The sequence below is a fragment of the Mauremys mutica genome, chromosome 25 (genome assembly GCF_020497125.1).
Source record: "Mauremys mutica isolate MM-2020 ecotype Southern chromosome 25, ASM2049712v1, whole genome shotgun sequence".
In the NCBI taxonomy this organism is placed as follows: domain Eukaryota; kingdom Metazoa; phylum Chordata; order Testudines; family Geoemydidae; genus Mauremys; species Mauremys mutica.
This window is the reverse complement of record NC_059096.1, coordinates 6,471,521-6,490,115: the sequence shown is the minus strand read 5'-3', so window position 1 is coordinate 6,490,115 and position 18,595 is coordinate 6,471,521. Positions and strand designations below refer to the sequence as shown.

The 18,595-nt window shown below is 43.3% G+C and overlaps 1 protein-coding gene across 2 annotated transcripts in view; it reads left to right on the top strand.

Moving 5' to 3' along the window:
- The first annotated feature begins 3,964 nt into the window (after positions 1 to 3,964).
- The window catches only part of ZNF652 (zinc finger protein 652), a 42,920-nt gene continuing 28,289 nt past the window's right edge, over positions 3,965 to 18,595 (top strand). For both annotated transcript variants that reach the window (XM_044999865.1, XR_006575377.1), the window contains exon 1: positions 3,965 to 4,231. The gene's annotated coding sequence lies outside the window, so the exon portion shown is untranslated. The remainder of the gene's footprint in view (positions 4,232 to 18,595) is intronic.

The window sequence follows — 18,595 nt, the reverse complement described above, 5'->3', positions numbered from 1 at the left end:
AAATGAAAGATTTCAGGAGAGCTCTGTTGTAACCCTGTATTATGGGACTGAGTCATTTTCATGTTGTACTAATTTTGACCAGGTCAAATCTGTTTGTAGGTAATTTAAATACAAAAAAGAATTGCTTAGGAAAAGCTCCCACCAAACTTTACCTGCTGCGCACAACAGACAAGGCAATACATGAAACAACCCCAAGGACCAGAGGCAATGTGGTCAGTCAGTGCGGAGAGAGGTGACACTCACTGTGGGTCACAGCCCAACTGCCGAGCTACAGAAAAAATGCTACCAGGAACCAGCTCAAGTTAATCATTTTGAACCTTCCCCTTCCCAGCTGGTGCCACTCTTGCCCTATCTTCTTTTACCCCCTAAATCTGGTCAAAGTAGAATTCTTACCCCTCCTACACTGTGTTCATCTCTGGGGCAGGGGAAGTCGTGTGTCTCAAGGCCATGGGACAGGCTTCACGGCCTCTCAAAGCAGGGCCTCCCCTGCGCACCGTGAGATGCAGGAGCAAGAAGCAAATAGCTCCACAGCAATCCAGCATCCTCTTCCAGTCCTATATCCCCCACCAACCACCCTTCGCCAGCACCCATCCACCAAGCAATAGCCCTGCCAGCACCAACCGCTATCCCTTAGTTTCTTCAGTGACCCAGTTCCTGCAAAGCATTGGGAAATTCAGGTCACAGTTAGAAGCCACTGAAGAGTGCTATAAAGAATACATAGCTCTTATGTAGTGCTGCTCACTGGTAGATCTCAAAGCACTTTACAAAGGAGGTCAGTATCATTATCCTCATTTTACCTGTGGGGAAACTGAGGCACAGCAAAGTCAAGTGACTTATCCAAGGTCACCAAGAAGGCCAGTGGCAGAGCCAGGAATAGAACTCAGGTCCCTGGGGTCGCAGTCCAGAGTGCTATCCACTAGAGGCAGAATTTTGGTAGGATGGGTTCTAGGCGGAAAAAGACTAAGAAACTTGGAGGTAGGATTTAGAGCAGCAGACTGCAAATCAAGACTACTGGTTTTTCTTGCTGACTGCCAATGATGTGGGTAAATCATGGAATCTCCCTCTGTCTCAGTTACAAATGAGAAACATTTTACAATGCCCCTGTGAGAGAGATAAATACTTGTACTTTCATAGCGGCCTTCATAATACAATAACATGTGGCCTTTTTATAGCTCTTTTCATCTGAGAATGTCAATGCACTTTACAATATTAACTTAGTCTCACAACATCCCAGTACATTAAACGTTATTACCATTTTACCAACAGGGAAACTGAGGCAGAGCAAGGTTAAGTGATTTGACCAAGGTTACACAGCAAACTGGTGGCAGAGGTGTGACTAGAACAGAGTGTCCTGACTCCCAATCTGCTGTTCTAACCACTAGGTGCTTTTCCAGCCGAGCCGTAACCAAATCTAACCTGGAGGTGGCTAGATTTGAAGAGTCCATATTCTTGGGACCCAATTCTGCGCAGTCACACCAGCGTCAATCTGGATTAACTCCACTGAAGTCTGATCCTAACTCCATCAACACAATAGGCCCTGACTTTCCTACCACAACCGTTTTACTGAGGTCAATGCAGCTACTCCTGATTTACACCAGGGAAACAAAACTCAGGACCATCAGCCTTACTGAGTGACCACATCTTTGCCTCAGTTTCCCAATCTGTAAAATGGAGGATAATGATACTCCAGAGGTCCAGCCAGGTGTTAATGTTTTTGATGGAAGGGCCAAAGCCTTCTCAGTCAATGAGATCTGGATCAAACCTTGCAAAGACAGAGTGCTACACGGACACAGAGAGGGACAGAGTGGATGAGGTAACATATTTTATTGGACCAACTTTTGTTGTTGAGAGAGACAAGCTTTCTTTGAGGACCTGAAGAACAGCTCTGTGTAAGCTTGCAAGTCTGTCTCTCTCACCAAACAGAAGTTAGTCCAGTAAAAGATATTACCTCACCCAGCTCGTCCCTCTAATATCCTGGGACCAACACTGCTACAACACCACTAGAAACAATAAGAACACTTACTAATATTTGGCACTTGCCTTCAAAGCACATTAAAAGCGTTCTTCATAAGCCCTTTGGAATGTAGGTCATATATGTACTATCTCCATTGTACAGATGGGAAAACAGATACAGAAAGATCAAATGACTTGGCCAGTCCCATACAGTGAGTCAGTAGCAGAGCTAGGAGAAATCCCAGGAGATGGTTTCAAGTCCTGTAACCAGACCACATCTCTCTCTACATGTACCTTTGTGCTTCATATATTCCATATCAATGTTAGGACACTTAAGTGCAACAAGCCCTCGATTAAAAGAGAATAGGGCATCATTTGCATTATGCTACAAGTTCATGCTTCCATGAACCCTTCAGCAAAGCTGACAGACAGGGGTTTCACTGCTATTTGTAATATAAACCCACATGCTGCAGAAGAGCAACTGAGCCCAGAACCCAGTCACTTTTACTCAGAGCCAAACAACAATCCATGCGTGGGTTGGTGTTAGCCACAGTGCCTCAAAGCTCTCAGAGCATTGCCGCAGCTCGCCCAGCTCAGCAGACTTTAATTAAGTGAAATCTCACTGTAATTACCTAGATGAGGACAATAGAGTAACGGTTAGTTTAGGCAGCCTGGGATCATTTACACTACTGCTTTATCTGTGCTGCAATCAGTCAGCATTAGCCTCTTTCTCCAGCATAAGAGGTTGGAGGATGGGTAAGGATGTCAATACTAAGAAGTAACTGGGGGATGGGGGCACAGAATTGCATGCATAGAGAGAAAGCAACTGAACTTATTTTTTAATCTTGCTGCAGGAGAGGCTGCTCACGCAAGTGCCAACAGCGTGTCTGATGTTGTTCTTATTGGAGTTTTGCCACAGTCGCACTGGTTGCAGGATTAGGTGCTGCAACAGAGGGACCCCAGAAAATTGAAATCACATATCCATGCAAACTGTGCTGCATTTGCAACAACTGCATGCAACACTTTGCAATTCTGTGGCTTCAGTCTTTAGCACTTGCCCTTATCAACCATGCTACAGGATTCTGTGGCATCAGTGGCCCAGATCTTATTTATGATGGCAAGACTTGCAGGTTTTTGCATCTTTGCAGTAGTTGTATAGTACAGTAGTTTTAGGTTTCTTAAAAGTGCAAAGATAATTAATCATTAGTAATAATAATTAACCCGGTGATCAACACCCACCCGCCCTCCTCCACAGCCAGGCAATTACCCCAGCCTACTGGGCTCAGCACCTACCCTCCTGAACCCCACACCCATCCCCCTGTCAAGTCTGGTACTCATTCCAACCCCCTGAGCCCTGCCCCTTCCAATGCTGGCACCCATTCCAACCCCCTGAGCCCCACACCCATCCCCCTGCCAAGCCTGGCACCCACTCCAACCCCCTGAGCCCCACACCCATCCCCCTGCCAAGCCTGGCACCCACTCCAACCCCCTGAGCCCCACACCCATCCCCCTGCCAAGCCTGGCACCCACTCCAACCCCCTCAGCATGACCCCCCACTCCAACCCCCTGAGCCCCACACCCATCCCCCTGCCAAGCCTAGGGCCTATTCCACCCCCCTCAGCATGACCCCCCACTCCAACCCCCTGAGCCCCACTCTCAGCACTGCCTCCCCCACCTTCACCCTGCTGAGCTCAGTCTCCCCCCTCCCCCCAGCACTGACTCCTACCCCTCTCCAACACCCAGCTTGCCCCAGGGCGAGCCGCTCACGTGTGCGCCGAACCCCCCTGCGCTCGCTTCCTCCCCTCCAGCTGGACTTCACTTGCTGGCAGAGGTGAGCACAGGGCCGCCCTATGGCGCATGCGCCAACTCCATCCTCGTTCTCTTCCCTCCCCGCGCCGCCGCCGCCGCCGCCTATGGGGCTGCGCGCGCGACAGGCTGAAAAGGCGGCGCGAGGCGCCTCGCGCGCGCTCCCTTTCACTCCCTTTTTTCCCCCCTCCCCTCCCACCCCCCCTCATCGCTCGCGCTCGAGCCTGAGTCGCGAGACTGGCTGCGGCGGCCACGTAGCGCTGCGGCGGCGGCGGCTGAGGGGAGCGGGAGCCGCGTCCGGCGGCGGCGGGGCCTGGGCCTGAGGCGGCAGCTACGCGAGCGCCGCGGCGGCGGCGGCTTCGGGGGCTGAGCGGGAGGGAGGGCCCCTGGCGCCCGCCCCCCTCCCTCCCTCCCTCTCCCCCACCGCCCGGCATGGACGGCGGCGGAGGTGGCCAAGAGGGGCTCGGCCTGGGTGAGTGTGGGCCGCCCGCCCGGCTGGGGACCCCCGTCGGGCCTGGGGGCAGCCGGCTGGTAGCGCTAGGCCCCGCCTTGGGGGGGAAGGAACTTGGGCAGAGTCTCTTCCCGGCCTGGGGGGAGCGGGGTGCGCCGGCTGCTGCGCCCTGAGGAGGCTGCAGCAGCTGAAGCACCCGGGGGAGGCGCACCCTGGGGTGCGCGGGGCGGGCACTAGTTACTGCACCTTGGGGCAGAGGGGTCATACCCGGGGTTGCACCAGCTGCTTGTAGCCCGGGCAGGTGGGGACTGAGTTGCATGAAGCAGGTAACCCTTCTCTTGCTGCATCTTGCATTGAGCTGGGGGGTGAGCGTGCATTTGCACACACCCCCTCCCTTCGCTCGATGATATGCCTGGGTCTCGCCTTCCTGCTTCCCTGGAGCGGCGGGATAAGTGTGGGGCAACGGAGAGATCAGGTACAACCTCTTCACCCTGTCACCTGCGAGCAGTGCACCCGCCACCCTCTGTGTGTGCATGCCCCAGATTGGCAGGGATGCGTGGGGGCTGTTAAATGCATCCCCTTCCCTCCTCTGCTGCTGGTTCTGGAGTTGTTATAGGGTTATGTGGGGAGGGGAAATGTATTTACCTCCTTCCCCCCCCCCCCCCCCGATGATTTCTACTCTAGGGCTGTCAAGGGGTGTGGGCAATGTTTTCTAGTTTCTTCAGTCACTCCATAAGGCACATTGCCTTGATGATCCCAGGACAAATCATGCGAGTATGCATGCTTCAGTTTGTATGGCGCTGTCTTGTGTGCAGCTCATGGATCTGTGAATATCTTGGTACTGTACCTGCATTGCAAGAATGAAATGGTTAAGCATAACAGTATTATATGTGCACTTTTTTTTTTAATATGCCTGAGGTTTTGGGTCTGGGTGTAGAAGTGATCTAAGAAAGAGTCGGGGAGGTAGTGTGTGCACTGAGGTTATGAGGCATGTGCATTTTTTCAGAGGATGACCTGCGCCTTATTGTTCTGGGAATGGCAACTGGCACATGCTTTGTTGACAGTGGTGTATGCGCGATGAATCAGGAGAATGATGCTGGTGTGTGTGCACTGAATAGAGGAGATGCTCTAATGTGCAAGCATTGATTTGTGAAAGATGGTCTGATGCACCTTGATTTGTCATGGCATTGACTGCCTGCCTTGTTTGTTCACGTGGTCTTAATGTGGAGGTTAGCCTTGTGCATCCACTGGGTTGAGCTCTGATATGCCTGTACTGAATTGCATTGGTGTGGGTTCTGGGTTCATAGTGGGTTCTGGGTTCATAGACTATGTTATGGAAAAAGGATGGGGGGGGGTTGAGACTCTCATTTAAAAAGTATAGTATCTTTAATGATTTTAATACACTATTTTTGGTTTTAAAATAACCACTTAACATGGTTTTAGTATAACCAGCGGTACCTTATTTTTAGAGTCTTTTCCCTCCCATTTTCACCTGCTTAAGATACTTTGTCTGTTTTATGGTGATTAATCAAGCACCTACAGTGTCTTTGTGCTGTATGAAAAAAGGAGAACCCAATCCCTGCCATAGACAGTTTATGCTCAAATCTTGATATTGACACCATAAGTTGGGGTGGTGCAGATGTTGGATAGGAGGCTTCTCAGAAGTGTACAACTGAGAGTTCATAAAACGTGAAATCATTTAGTAGTTTATATTGACTTTGTAATTATGCAGTTGTGTAGTGCCTGGGGAGAGGGGTTTTATACATTTATTATTGTAAAATTTTTAGTGAGCTGAGTTCAGATTTTTTCAGAATTGTATCTAGTGACTTGGGTTTCTCCAGCTAACAACTTCAGAACTGACCTGCAAGAAACTAGATCTGGTGTATTTGTGAAGGTCATTTCAGAATGAAATTAAAGCTGTCGTATGAAGTAGCTTGTATAATTGTTTAGCTTTATAACGTGGACTTATGTCATTTACACTAGCAGAAGCTATTCAGCTTGCACATTTAAGCTAGTACCTATTTTAAATGATATGCTGGGTTAAGTGGTATTGCTTTTTTGTTTGTTTGACACTAATGTGAAAATACAGAGGTTTAGTTTTTCCAGATACATCTTTCATGAGGTGATCTCTAGTTTAGTAACAAGTTAGCTATATTTTAAGGGCAGTACACCTCTACTCTGATATAACGCAACCCGATATAACATGAATTCGGATATAACGCAATAAAACAGTGCTCTGGGGGGGCAGGGCTGCACACCTTGGGTGATCAAAGCAAGTTCAATATAACGTGGTTTCACCTATAATGCGGTAAGATTTTTTTGGCTCCCGAGGACAGCGTTATATCGGGGTAGAGGTGCATATCAATTTGGACATGTAGGATGCTGGGACAATCTGCTTTTGTTATCTGAGTGTTAGGGTTAGGGAATGTGAGAATATCATACTATAATTAGAGTTGAGTAATTGCACATAAAGGGGAAAAGTGTGTGTACACATATAGGAAGCTTCTTCCCCATTTAGAGCTAGAGGAGCTTATATAGTGTTAGCCTCAGGAAGAGCTGGCGAAAAAATCCTTTAAATTCATGCAGCTAAACTTGGATAGACCTCAGTAAACAAGAGAACATCTTTCATCCTTATTATCATGTTTTATATATGAATGTTTAATTGAAGAGTAGCGTGCAGACAACATATTCCTGAGACAGGGATAGAAATGTTTTAGGCGATTCCAAAACTGCATGCCAGAAATTACCCACGTTTATTTAGCACTCTGTATATACTAGTGCCATAATATGCCTGTACAAAAAGCAAGCCTATTGTTCCTGTTATGTTAAATTTCTTTTGTAGGGGCAAAGAAGTGGCAACCTGTTGAGAAGATAATCTCTTCTTTGCGTTAATATTACAGAACTTTTTCTAACCATTTACTTACTTAAATTCCTACAACACAGAGCAGCTAGTCATGTAATGTCTTCTGCTCTGAGAACTGTTGTCTTCCTGTGAGATCCAGCGCTTGGCTTGTACTGGAAGACAAACTGGATAAAATCGTAATTTAAAAAAAAAGAAATCCTACAATTTTTAAAAAGTATTTATTTGTGTTGCTAGTTCTTTACATTCTTCCCATTTTATAATTTTAAATTACTAAAGTAGATTATTGTATGTTTACTTAACTTCCCAATTGTTTGTAGAATTTCAGATTTTACATGGAAATTTTGTCTATTAAGAAGCTTCATATTTAAAAGGTTCATCTATACTGAAAAAGATAAGTCCAGGGCATTGTTAATATTTTTACTGTAAGAACACAAATTCAGTCACAGAATTGATAAGCAAATACCCCATACTGTAATTGCAGCCTATATCATCTTCAGTTATATTGAACTTTTATAAGTCAGGAATGCTAAAATATTTCAACCAAGCTAATACTTCTCCATCAGGGTTTGAAGTCACTGGGATTTATATTTCTGAATTACATAGATGTTTTAGAATATCCTACCCTTAAATATGGGCTTAGGATCCTAACTTTAGATATTATTTGTTTGTGTGTGTGTGTGTGTGTGTGTGTGTGTATATATATATATATGTATATATTAATTCATATTAACTTTATTGTATTGTAAGTCTAAATAACTTTTCATTAATAACACTGATGCTATTGTTTGTTTTGAAGTAACAAATTTTATACCTCTAAATATTTAATAGAAATACAGTTTTTGTCTTGGATGCTGCAAATACTTGTGTACGTGCTTAACTTTAAGTGAATTCATGTCAGTAAAGTTATGTATCTCCTTAAGCATTTGCAGGATCAAGTTCTGCAATTTTGTAAAATTCAAATAAATTACCCTAATGGTAATGTTGTTTTAAAAAAGAAAACCTTTGTAATTTAGTTCATTTTAAATTTTAATCTTCTAAATGAGCAGTAGTACAATTTTTTTTATGAGGCTTCATAAAACTGAGTGATTTATATCACTCCACCCTGTTGGAGGACAATTGCAGAGGGAGTGAAACTCTTGAGGTAGCTGTGGTGCCAGCAGCTCAAACTCATTAGTACAAACAGCTTGCATTAGTTTCCTTGACACTTTCAGACACTCTTCCCTAAGGAGGTTTCGGACCAATAGTTTTCTCCCAGGAGAAGCGCTCAGCTTTTAGCCATCCTAAGCTTTGCAAACTGTTGTAACCAGAGCTACATTCAGAGTTTCTGGAGCTCCTGCTTGCAGTTTTACTCCTAAATTTGGAAATTTGATTATTTTTGTGGGAAAGTGTGTTTAAAAGGAATATAGGAAAGAGTTTAGTAATGGGCTTGCTTCTTGTTGCTACAATGCAAAAATGATTTAGTATTAAATTAACATGCAGTTATGAAGCTTCAAAAAAGTTTTCTCTATAGTTGCAAAAACATCTAAATGCACCTTTGCTCTTATCTGTGCTGAATGTTTGGGAGGATGCCAAAAAGTGTACCTTAAAAAATATGCTATAAGCCTTTAGAATTGAGGATGACTACTATACTTTCCTTGACAAGGGGATTTGAGTTCTTGTGTCAACAGTATTAGGACCTCGCTGTCAGCTGAGATGAAACCTCTCAAGCAGTTTCATTCTTTTCCAAACACTGAAAACTTCTTTTTAGTCTGTTATTTCTAAAGGAATATCTGAGGTGGTAACCAAGCTAGAGAGACATCATGGAGACAGGTAATAAAGTAGTATAAGAGTACAGATCCGCTTAACTTTTTTCAGCTGTAGATTTTATGGTTGAAAATGTATGGACTAGCATTCTATGATCCACATACCTTCATTTGTTTGAATGTTGTACACAATAAGGTGGAAATATTTGACTTGGAATGTAGCTGAATCTTGCAGATGCAGAGGGCTTATTGGCTTCGGTTGCACTGTGGCTGGCTGGTTTTGATGACAGTAAAAATCTGCTCCAAATGCTTAACTTACTCAGAGGCATTGCTTATTTAAACCTATTTAGAGTTTGTGGTGAAAGGGGTGTTGTAAGACATTAATGTCTCAATGAATGCCGTGTCTGAAGTCAAATCACATGGCAGGCCTAGTGTGAATTTTAGTGGTTAGTGTAGGCAGCAGATTAAATCAGAAGAGAGATTGGACATTTACTGTATGTTAATCTGATTGCTAAAGGCTGACAGTCCTGATAGCATCACTATAGTTGTGTTCGACATCTACAGATACACTTGTATTTAGGATTTCAGCTAAAGGTGAATGTTCTTTGCAACTTACATTAAAAAAAATCAAGCATGCTGGTTTTTTTAAGCAGTAACTTTAATAATTCTCCTTTCTACACGTTTTGTTTTTCTGTTTTTTTTGTTTATTCCTTGCAAGTTAGATCATTTCATAAAATACAAAATGGAATTTGTATCCCTGACTCCAACTAATTCCTCTTGTTTTTCAATCTTAGTGGATTGAGGGGTTCAGTTACAGTTAACTCAGTGAAGGAACCTTATTTGATTAGGATTTCTTATAGATTTCTTGATGGGATCAGTTTACTATCATCTCTCTGGGTTCCCTATTCTTTCATTGTGATCAAATCTATGAACATATCTGGGTTTCCTAAAGTTTTACACTGGGAAAGGATTGGCACATGGATAATATGGTTGGTTGAAACCTTAATTCACAATAGGATGGCATCTGCTACCAGTAATGCACCTAGATTTCCTGTAATATAGCATTGCACTTGGATCCGGGTCACTGTTAATAACACTTCTTCTTTCTGGAGACATGCACTAGAATGGGATTGGCCTTCAATGTACATGATTTTCAGTAAACTTGTGCCGTGAAAAGACAAGCTCTTGTTCAGAGAAGTGATTTTTGGAGTTTGAGACAGGGATCAAATTACATAGCAATAACTCTTCCTTTCCCACGTCATGTAGTGGCAAAAATGGCTGCTATGTTCAGGACTCTCAACTTTTCCAGACTACTGTACCCCTTTGAGTCTGATTTGTCTTACATACCCCAAGTTTCACCTCCCTTAAAAACTACTTGCTTACAAAATCAGGCATAAAAATACAAAAATGTCACAGCACATCAGTACCGAAAATTGCTTACTTTCTCATTTTTACCATATAATTATAAAATAAATTGACTGGAATATAAATATTGTACTTGCAGTTTGGTGTATAGAGCAGTATAAACAAGTCATTGTCTGTATAAAATTTTAGTTTGTATTGACTTCGCTAGTGCTTTTTATGTAGCCTGTTGTAAAAGTAGGCAAATATCTGGATGCGTTGATGTATCCTTGGTTGAGAATCACTGCTCTAGTTTGTCTGGTTTTTGAAATGTGCAGGTCTTCTATCTAGTGCAAGGATTAAACCTACTACTAGTCAGGGTAGAAAAACCACCACTGCTATCATGCTATGCCTATCTGCCTGTAAGCCATGGCTCCTGCATTTTACAGATACAGAACAAATTGGGTGCTATTAATTGTAACTTCTTATCTTTTTGTTTTCTTAAAATGTACCTCAGTCATGTCTGAAATCTTTATTTTGCATGCTCTTATCTGTTTTCTTTCTCTACTTTTTGTTCTCTACTTCCTTCTCTATTTTTTTATTTCTCCTACTTCTCCCCTAAATCAATCTTTTTCTCTTCCTTACTACTTTTCTAACTTGTACCTTTCTTTGAAGACAGGTTCCTGATCTTATGTATCTTCTGTAAACTTAGCCAATTTATGGGTGATATAAAATAATCTCTCCCACAGACATCGGTTTGTGCATCCAGGCTCTCACATCCCACTTCGATTCATCCTGCCATCCAAACATGTAAAATCCAAAGAACTCTATGAAGTTAAACTTCCCTACTGTCTCTCGGCCATCCCTCCTCATCCACAAACCTCTGGCTATTGGAAAAGGGGAGAATGCTAGGATTGCTATTAGAGTGCAGTTCCTGGCTCTTGCTCAATGGCTCCATGTTTTTTGGTTCTTACTGGCAGTTTATCAGTTTAATGTTCTCTAACCCTTTTTCTGTTACACTGTTTCCACACTAGAAATCCTGGGTTTTTGCAAGGCTGGTGTTTCCAATGTAGCCATTGTCAACCCTCTGATTTGGGTCCTTGTCCCCAGTAAATATCTCTTCGGCCCACCTCTTCAGCTATTCATAGCTTTCCCAAGATGTGAATTTGACCTGAATCTCGAGACTTCCATTGCTACCTGCAGTTTTCACTCTAGGTTTGCCAAAGCTGTGAATAGTAGCTGAGATACTGCAGGTGTGTGTGTTGTTTCCAGAGGAGACCATGCATCAAGTATACATTTGGTTCATATTTGGAAGGTTGTTTTTGCAAGTATAAGAGCTTGAAATATATTACTTTAAAATGAAAGCGTAGATTATGCATAAGCTGGTGGCATTTGTCTGAGAGAGAGTTCTGTTTGCCACAGACAGATGAATTTTTCAAGCTCTGGAAAAAGTGTGTTTTTTCCACTTCAGCTCTCATGAAGCATCCTAGGATTTGTTATGGCGCTACTTCTCTCTCCTTGCTATCTCGTTGCAAATTGTAGGGTCTGGTTACACCCAGCTAAGCAAATTGGTCATTCTAGGGGATCACATCTCTTCATTATGTGTGCTTTCGGAACCAGTAGCAGGAGTACTGTTTCTTATATAGGCACTTTAGTCCAATTATATGAACGCACTTTGCAAACATGAATGTAAGCTTCCCCGCCCCTGTGAGTTAGGTTTGCAGTACTACAGTGATGAAAAACCTTAGGTGTGTGCTATCCTGATCTTGCACAGAGGGGAGGCGAGTTGCCCAGCATCACGGCATGAGTTAGGCCTGGTCTACACTACGCGTTTAAACCGGTTTTAGGAGCATTAGACCGATTTAACGCCACACCCGTCCACACTAAGAGGCCCTTTATATCGGTATAAAGGGCTCTTTAAACCGGTTTCTGTACTCCTCCCTAACGAGAGGAGTAGCGCTAATATCGGTATTACCATATCGGATTAGGGTTAGTGTGGCCGCAGATCGACGGTATTGGCCTCCGGGCGGTATCCCACAGTGCACCACTGACCGCTCTGGACAGCAATCTGAACTCGGATGCAGTGGCCAGGTAGACAGGAAAAGCCCCGCGAACTTTTGAATATTTCCTGTTTGCCCAGCGTGGAGCTCCGATCAGCACGTGTGGCGATGCAGTTAAAAATCAAAATAAAGAAAGAGCTCCCGCATGGACCATGCGGACGTGATCGCTGTAAGGGCAGGCAAATCTGTTATATCAGCGCTCCGTTACAGAAGACGAATTAAAAAACATTTTTAAAAAATCTCCAGGCAGACGCCATAGCAGGGACTCAGCGCACTGCTGCGTGACAAGCGCTCATGGACTGGAGGACTCAAGCTATCCCACAGTTCCTGCAGTCTCTCTGAAAGGCATTTGCATTCTTGGCTGAGCTCCAAATGCTTCTAGGGTCAAACACAGTGTCCGCGGTGGGTCAGGGCAAAGCTCGGCAATTTACGCACCCCCTCCATCCACCCCCAGAAGTGAAAGGGAAAACAATCCTCTCTTGACTCTTTTACATGTCACCCTATCTTTACTGAATGCTGCAGATAGACGCAATGCTGCAGCACTGAACACCAACATCCTTGCTTCCCCCTCCCCCCCGCCATGGGTGGCTGATGGTGCAAAACGACTGCTACCCGTCCTCATCATCAGCCTATTGGCACATGGGGCAGTGCAAAAGGGCTGGTAACCATGCTGACTAGCATCCATCAGGTCGATCAAGGGCGCCTGGCCCTAATTTTTCCTGGTAGATGGTACAGTATGGCTGATAACCATCGTCATCATAGAAGCAGCAAAGAGTCCTGTGGCACCTTATAGACTAACAGACGTTTTGCAGCATGAGCTTTCGTGGGTGAATACCCACTTCTTCAGATGCATCTTCTTGCATCTGAAGAAGTGGGTATTCACCCACGAAAGCTCATGCTGCAAAACGTCTGTTAGTCTATAAGGTGCCACAGGACTCTTTGCTGCTTCTACAGAACCAGACTAACACGGCTACCCCTCTGATACGATCGTCATCATAGCAACAGGGGGCTGAGCTCCGTCAGCCCCCACCCTTCATGTGTAAAAAAAAAAAAAAAAGCTTCAATTGCCCCTGGACTAGCAGAGGGATGCTGGGCTCCTCTCCTCCACACTCCTTACTGTCCTGTCTGGACTATCATAGCAGCTGGAGGCTGCCTTCCACTCATTTCTCACTAACAAGTCAGTGTGTCTTATTCCTGCATTCTTTATTACTTCGTCACACAAGTGGGGGGACAATGCTACGGTAGCCCAGGAAGGCTGGGGGAAGAACGGAATCAACAGGTGGGGTTGTTGCAGGAGCACCCCCTGTGAATAGCATACAGCTCATAATTTCTGCAGGATCTGACACAGAGCAGCTGTGTTCTCTGATACAGTGGTTCTCTAGTACACTTGCCCATATTCTAGGCAGGACTGATTCTATTTTTAGATACCAAAAAGGAGGGATTGACTCAGGGAGTCATTCCCAATTTAGGCTTTTGCGCCCCTGGCTAAGAGCAGCCAGGGGCACTTATGACAGCAGCAAATGGTGCAAAACGACTGGTAGCCATGATCATCTTCTTACCAATTTATGGATTGGTAGATGGTGCAGTATGGCTGGTAACCATCTCTGCTGTCATGCAAAAGCAAAAGCATGCTGCTGTGTAGCGCTGCTGAATCGCCTCTGTCAGCGGCATCTAGTACACATACGGTGACAGTCACAAAAGGCAAAACAGGCTCCATGATTGCCATGCTATGGCATCTGCCAGGGCAATCCAGGGAAAAAAGGCGCGAAATGCTTATCTGCCGTTGCTTTCCCAGAGGAAGGAGTGACTGACGACATTTACCCAGAACCACCCACGACAATGATTTTTGCCCCATCAGGCACTGAGATCTCAAGCCGGAAATTCCAAGGGGCGGGGGAGGCTGCAGGAGCTATGGGATAGCTACGGAATAGCTACCCACAGTGCAACGCTCCAGAAGTCGATGCTAGCCTCGGACCGTGGACGCACACCACCGATTTAATGTGTTTAGTGTGGCCGCGCGCACTCGATTTTATACAATCTGTTTTACAAAACCGGTTTATGCAAATTCGGAATAGTCCCGTAGTGTAGACGTACCCTCAGTGGAAGAACTGTGAATAGCATCCAAGAATCCTGCTCTAAATCTCTACCGCTGAACAGATAGTACTATATCTATGTCTCTTGCATCAGTCCAACAAAAGAAGGTTGACATGAACTATTTAAATGGTACAGTGTGTCTGCACTAGCCATCCTGGCTGATGTAGACCTGTTCAGCATGTCCATACATAACACTCCCTCCAACTGCTGCAGTACTAATGCATTCTGAGTACCTAATTACCAGCAGAGATTTGAAAAGCAGGATTTTGTAGGAATGGCAATACATGGCTGGAGAGGTGTTGTACCAAAAAAAAAATTGAGATGTGAACTGTATAACATTTTTCACTATATAAAATGTGTTTTGTCAAAATAAATGTTAGAAGTATTGCATAAACATGTTCTTTATTTGTTGAAACAAGAAAAGCCTAAAGTTTACATGCATTTCACTTTGTAAAGCAAACTTGGTATGCATAATTTACAGAAGCTCCAGTAGGTCAAAACAAAGTACAGTAATTAGGAATATAGATCATTGAAAGTTTGCAGGAGCATTGAGAGACTGTGCAGGCAGACCCAGTTGAGACGGCTGCATCAGCACGTTTATAACTTGTCGACTCTAAACATCTTTTCTTAAAAACTTTCCACCATTGCTATTGTGGCTACAGTTCCACAGGTGGTAGTGCTAGCACAGAGACATAGCCACCTATATCTTAACCCCTATGTTGGCTAGACCTGCTCTGAGCAGGGTTCAGGGACCGAATGGTTTAAAATGCTAGCAACAGATCTAAACTAACACTCCAAACTGGTGTCATCAATATTGCTGGTGGCAATGGAAGGGGATTTTTAAAAGAATTAATTGCAGGCATAGCCTTTTTCTACACTGTTACTATAGCGGTGCAGAGTGGACTCCGTATCAGATTAATGATAGTGAGTTACATTCCAAGCACATGTGGTTCCAACTGTGCATAAAACATTTGTGCACCCATTGCGAGCAATTTTGCATGTGGATATGAGGTGTGTGACGAGTTTATTGTACAAGGCTCTGTTGGACAGGGGAGAACATTTAACACCATGATCTGTGGGCATATTTCAATATTCTAAAGCAATAAGTTTAAAAAATAAAGTTGGTTTTAAATGCACGCTTCCACAAAGCTCAGAAAGAGCTTAATATTTCAGTGCAAACTTTTACCTTTTATTGCCCTCATCAAATAATCAGAAATGTTTAATTTATTAAAACATTGTAATTTATAAAACACCTGCTAATAGGCTAGCAGTGAGTCAAAATGTCTTAAAAAAACAATCACAAAATAAAGTCTGATGGTTTTGTCAACCTAGGAGGGATGAGTTAAGACCAGTGTTCAGGTGGAGTGAATCCTCAACATAGTGGACTCACAGTAAAGATTTTTATTGAAGTTATGATGGTGGATCTACTAAAAGGTGGGTGGTATTGGACCATATTACCTGGTAGGATGAATAATTTAGGATAATTGACAAAATTTTATAGTCAAACAACAAAACTGTTGTTAACATTTTAATTAAGGTGACTCCTAGGAGAGCATTTATAGGAAGTAAGTCCTTCCAAAAGAAACCACCCCCATTCTGGCCCACCATGTGGTGTTCAAGCCTACCCATCTTAGGGCTGTCTACGTGGGGAAACTAAGGGCTTGTCTACACTGGCAGTTTACAGTGCTGCAACTTTCTTGCTCAGGGGTGTGAAAACACACACACCCCGAGTGCAGCAAGTTTCAGCTCTGTAAAGAACCAGTATAGACAGTGCGCCAGTGCTGGGAGCTACGCCCCTCGTGGTATTTTTAGAGTGTGCCGTAACTACACAAGCAACGTTAAAGCTCTTCAACATCAGCTTCATTCAGGAGCAGTCAGTGTTTGTGACAGTGGTTTTGCTGTAAAAACAACTGAAAGGCAGAGACTTAAACTTGATAAAGTTGCAACCTTCTTCTATGCTAGCAGTGTTGCTTTCAGTGTAGCACAAAATGAGCATTTTAAAGAAACAAGTGATGCATTTTGCTCAGGATATACTCTTCCAGACAGATTTCAGTTTGAAGTCCGCTATTTAATGCTTCAGTGAAAAAACAAAGGATAAACTAAAGGTATTGGCATTGTCATTGATGCAAGAAGGTTGTTGGGACTTGAGAAATGACACAGTAAATGAGTACAAGCAGCCATAGAAGAGAGACGTGTACATAGAATCAGATCATAGAATATCAGAGTTGGAAGGGACCTCAGGAGGTCATCTAGTCCAACCCCCTGCTCAAAGCAGGACCAATCCCCAGACAGATTATTTTACCCCAGATCCCCAAATGTCCCCCTCAAGGATTGAACTCACAAGCCTGGGTTTAGCAGGCCAGTGCTCAAACCACTGAATTATCCCTCCCCCATATGCAATGCTATTGATTCTGTATCTGAAAATAAAACAATATTGTGTCCAAGTTGCTCACAATAGCATCCAAAATTTCAGAGAAAAGTATGAAAAAGGAGGTATGTGACATTTTCTTATATAAAAGTATTGAAATGAAGATGAGGGTCTTCTCAGGAGCACTTATCTCAGCCCTCTGATGTTTGTGTTCAGTATGCTCTTTAAGCCCTGGGAATGACGTAATACTAATACAGACCTGAAGCACGTTGTGGAAACTCAAAAAAAATTTTCTCAACCACTCATGCGCCTAAAAGTCATTTAATTGCTGCTTCTTTTTTTTTTTTTTTGATGGCCCATCTTTTGATGAAATCTAAGGAATACTGTGTGTTTGTAACCAGCTGCCATAAGAGTGTTGAGGAGGACTTTGATCAAAATATAGCATCTATTTTATACAACAAGGGACTACAGAGAAGGCACTAAACTTGTATTGGAGGAGGTTTCAGTGGGACTTGACAAATTATAGCCTGATAACACTTCTTTCTCAGTCTCTGTGGAAATCTGGCTTGATCTAATTAATGGCAAAGAACTGGAACCCTACAAGAAGAAAAGAAGGTATGGACCTTCTTTATTATTTACTAACATGATTGATCCCAAAGACGAAGGTCATAGTTGGGGCCCAGAACAAGAAGAGTCAGAAATGTGATTAGAACGAAATCTTAAATTCTCTACGCTTTTTTTTTTCTTTGCATTTAAAGTTGAAAATCCACATTTCTACTGCCAGTCTGCTTTTGAAGGAGATTGTTCCATCTAATAGTGGGAAATTTTAGAAGTAAAATCACAAGACAGGACAGTTGAATTCAGAATTTTTTCAATGTTTGGAAGACTTTCACTCCTGTCCAATAAGCTCAACATCTGTTGAGTGTATTTTAACACACTTGGTTTGGTTTGGGTGAAACTTCATTATAGACTAGGTCAGTGGTTCAGAAATTTTTTACTGAAGTGACCCACTAACTGCATTTTCTTTTTAGTGACCCACTATTCCATATATGCACCTTCTACCCTGGCACTGCAACCCAGGGCAGAGGGCAGTTCCTCGGAGAGGGTGTTGTCGGAGTGCAAGCATGCCTTGCATTCACCCCACACAGTACTTGGTTTCTGTCCCATGGGGCTGGGGCCGGTTCCCCTCTCCAGATGGTGTGACCTGAAGCACAGGATTGCAGTGCTACTCAAGTTTGGCCTAGCTGTCCCTCCATCATGACATTAGGTATAACTAATAGACTGGGAATTTGATGATTATGTTCAAATAAATTACTTACAGAATTGCAAACTTTTAATTTTGGACAACGTATGTGTCTTATGTTTGAGGAATAAATATACATATGAAATGCAAGATATAGTATGTGTTTTATCTCCTTTCATAAAACCTTTGTAGGTTTTATCTATTTCACTACTGATTTCCATTATTTTGAGAGTTTCATGGAGGTTGTTTTGATGGGCTATTAACGTATGATTTTGCACTTTCTAATGTAAAAAGTTGTTCAGCTGTAATTAATCTTCATGACCACTACAGATGTGGTTTTATAATTTGGGGGGGGGGAGGGGTGGTGTCAAAATCTGAGAAGCCTATCGGAAGTAGAGATTTTTATTGAATAATTTTAGTTCTTGCACTTTTCAAATGTCATAGAAACTATTGCTAAGAAAATATTAAAGTTACATGATTAATCACTCAAGTCATCAAATGCCAAAGTTGAGGTTACATGTGTAACTGTAATTCCACCTACTTGTGTGGATGCATTATGATAGTCTTTAGTTATGATCGTCTGCTATTTCCCAAATACACTATATCAAATAAAATTGTAAAACTTTAGATACACAAGGCAGTATCTTGTATTTTTTTTATTTTGGTATCTTTAC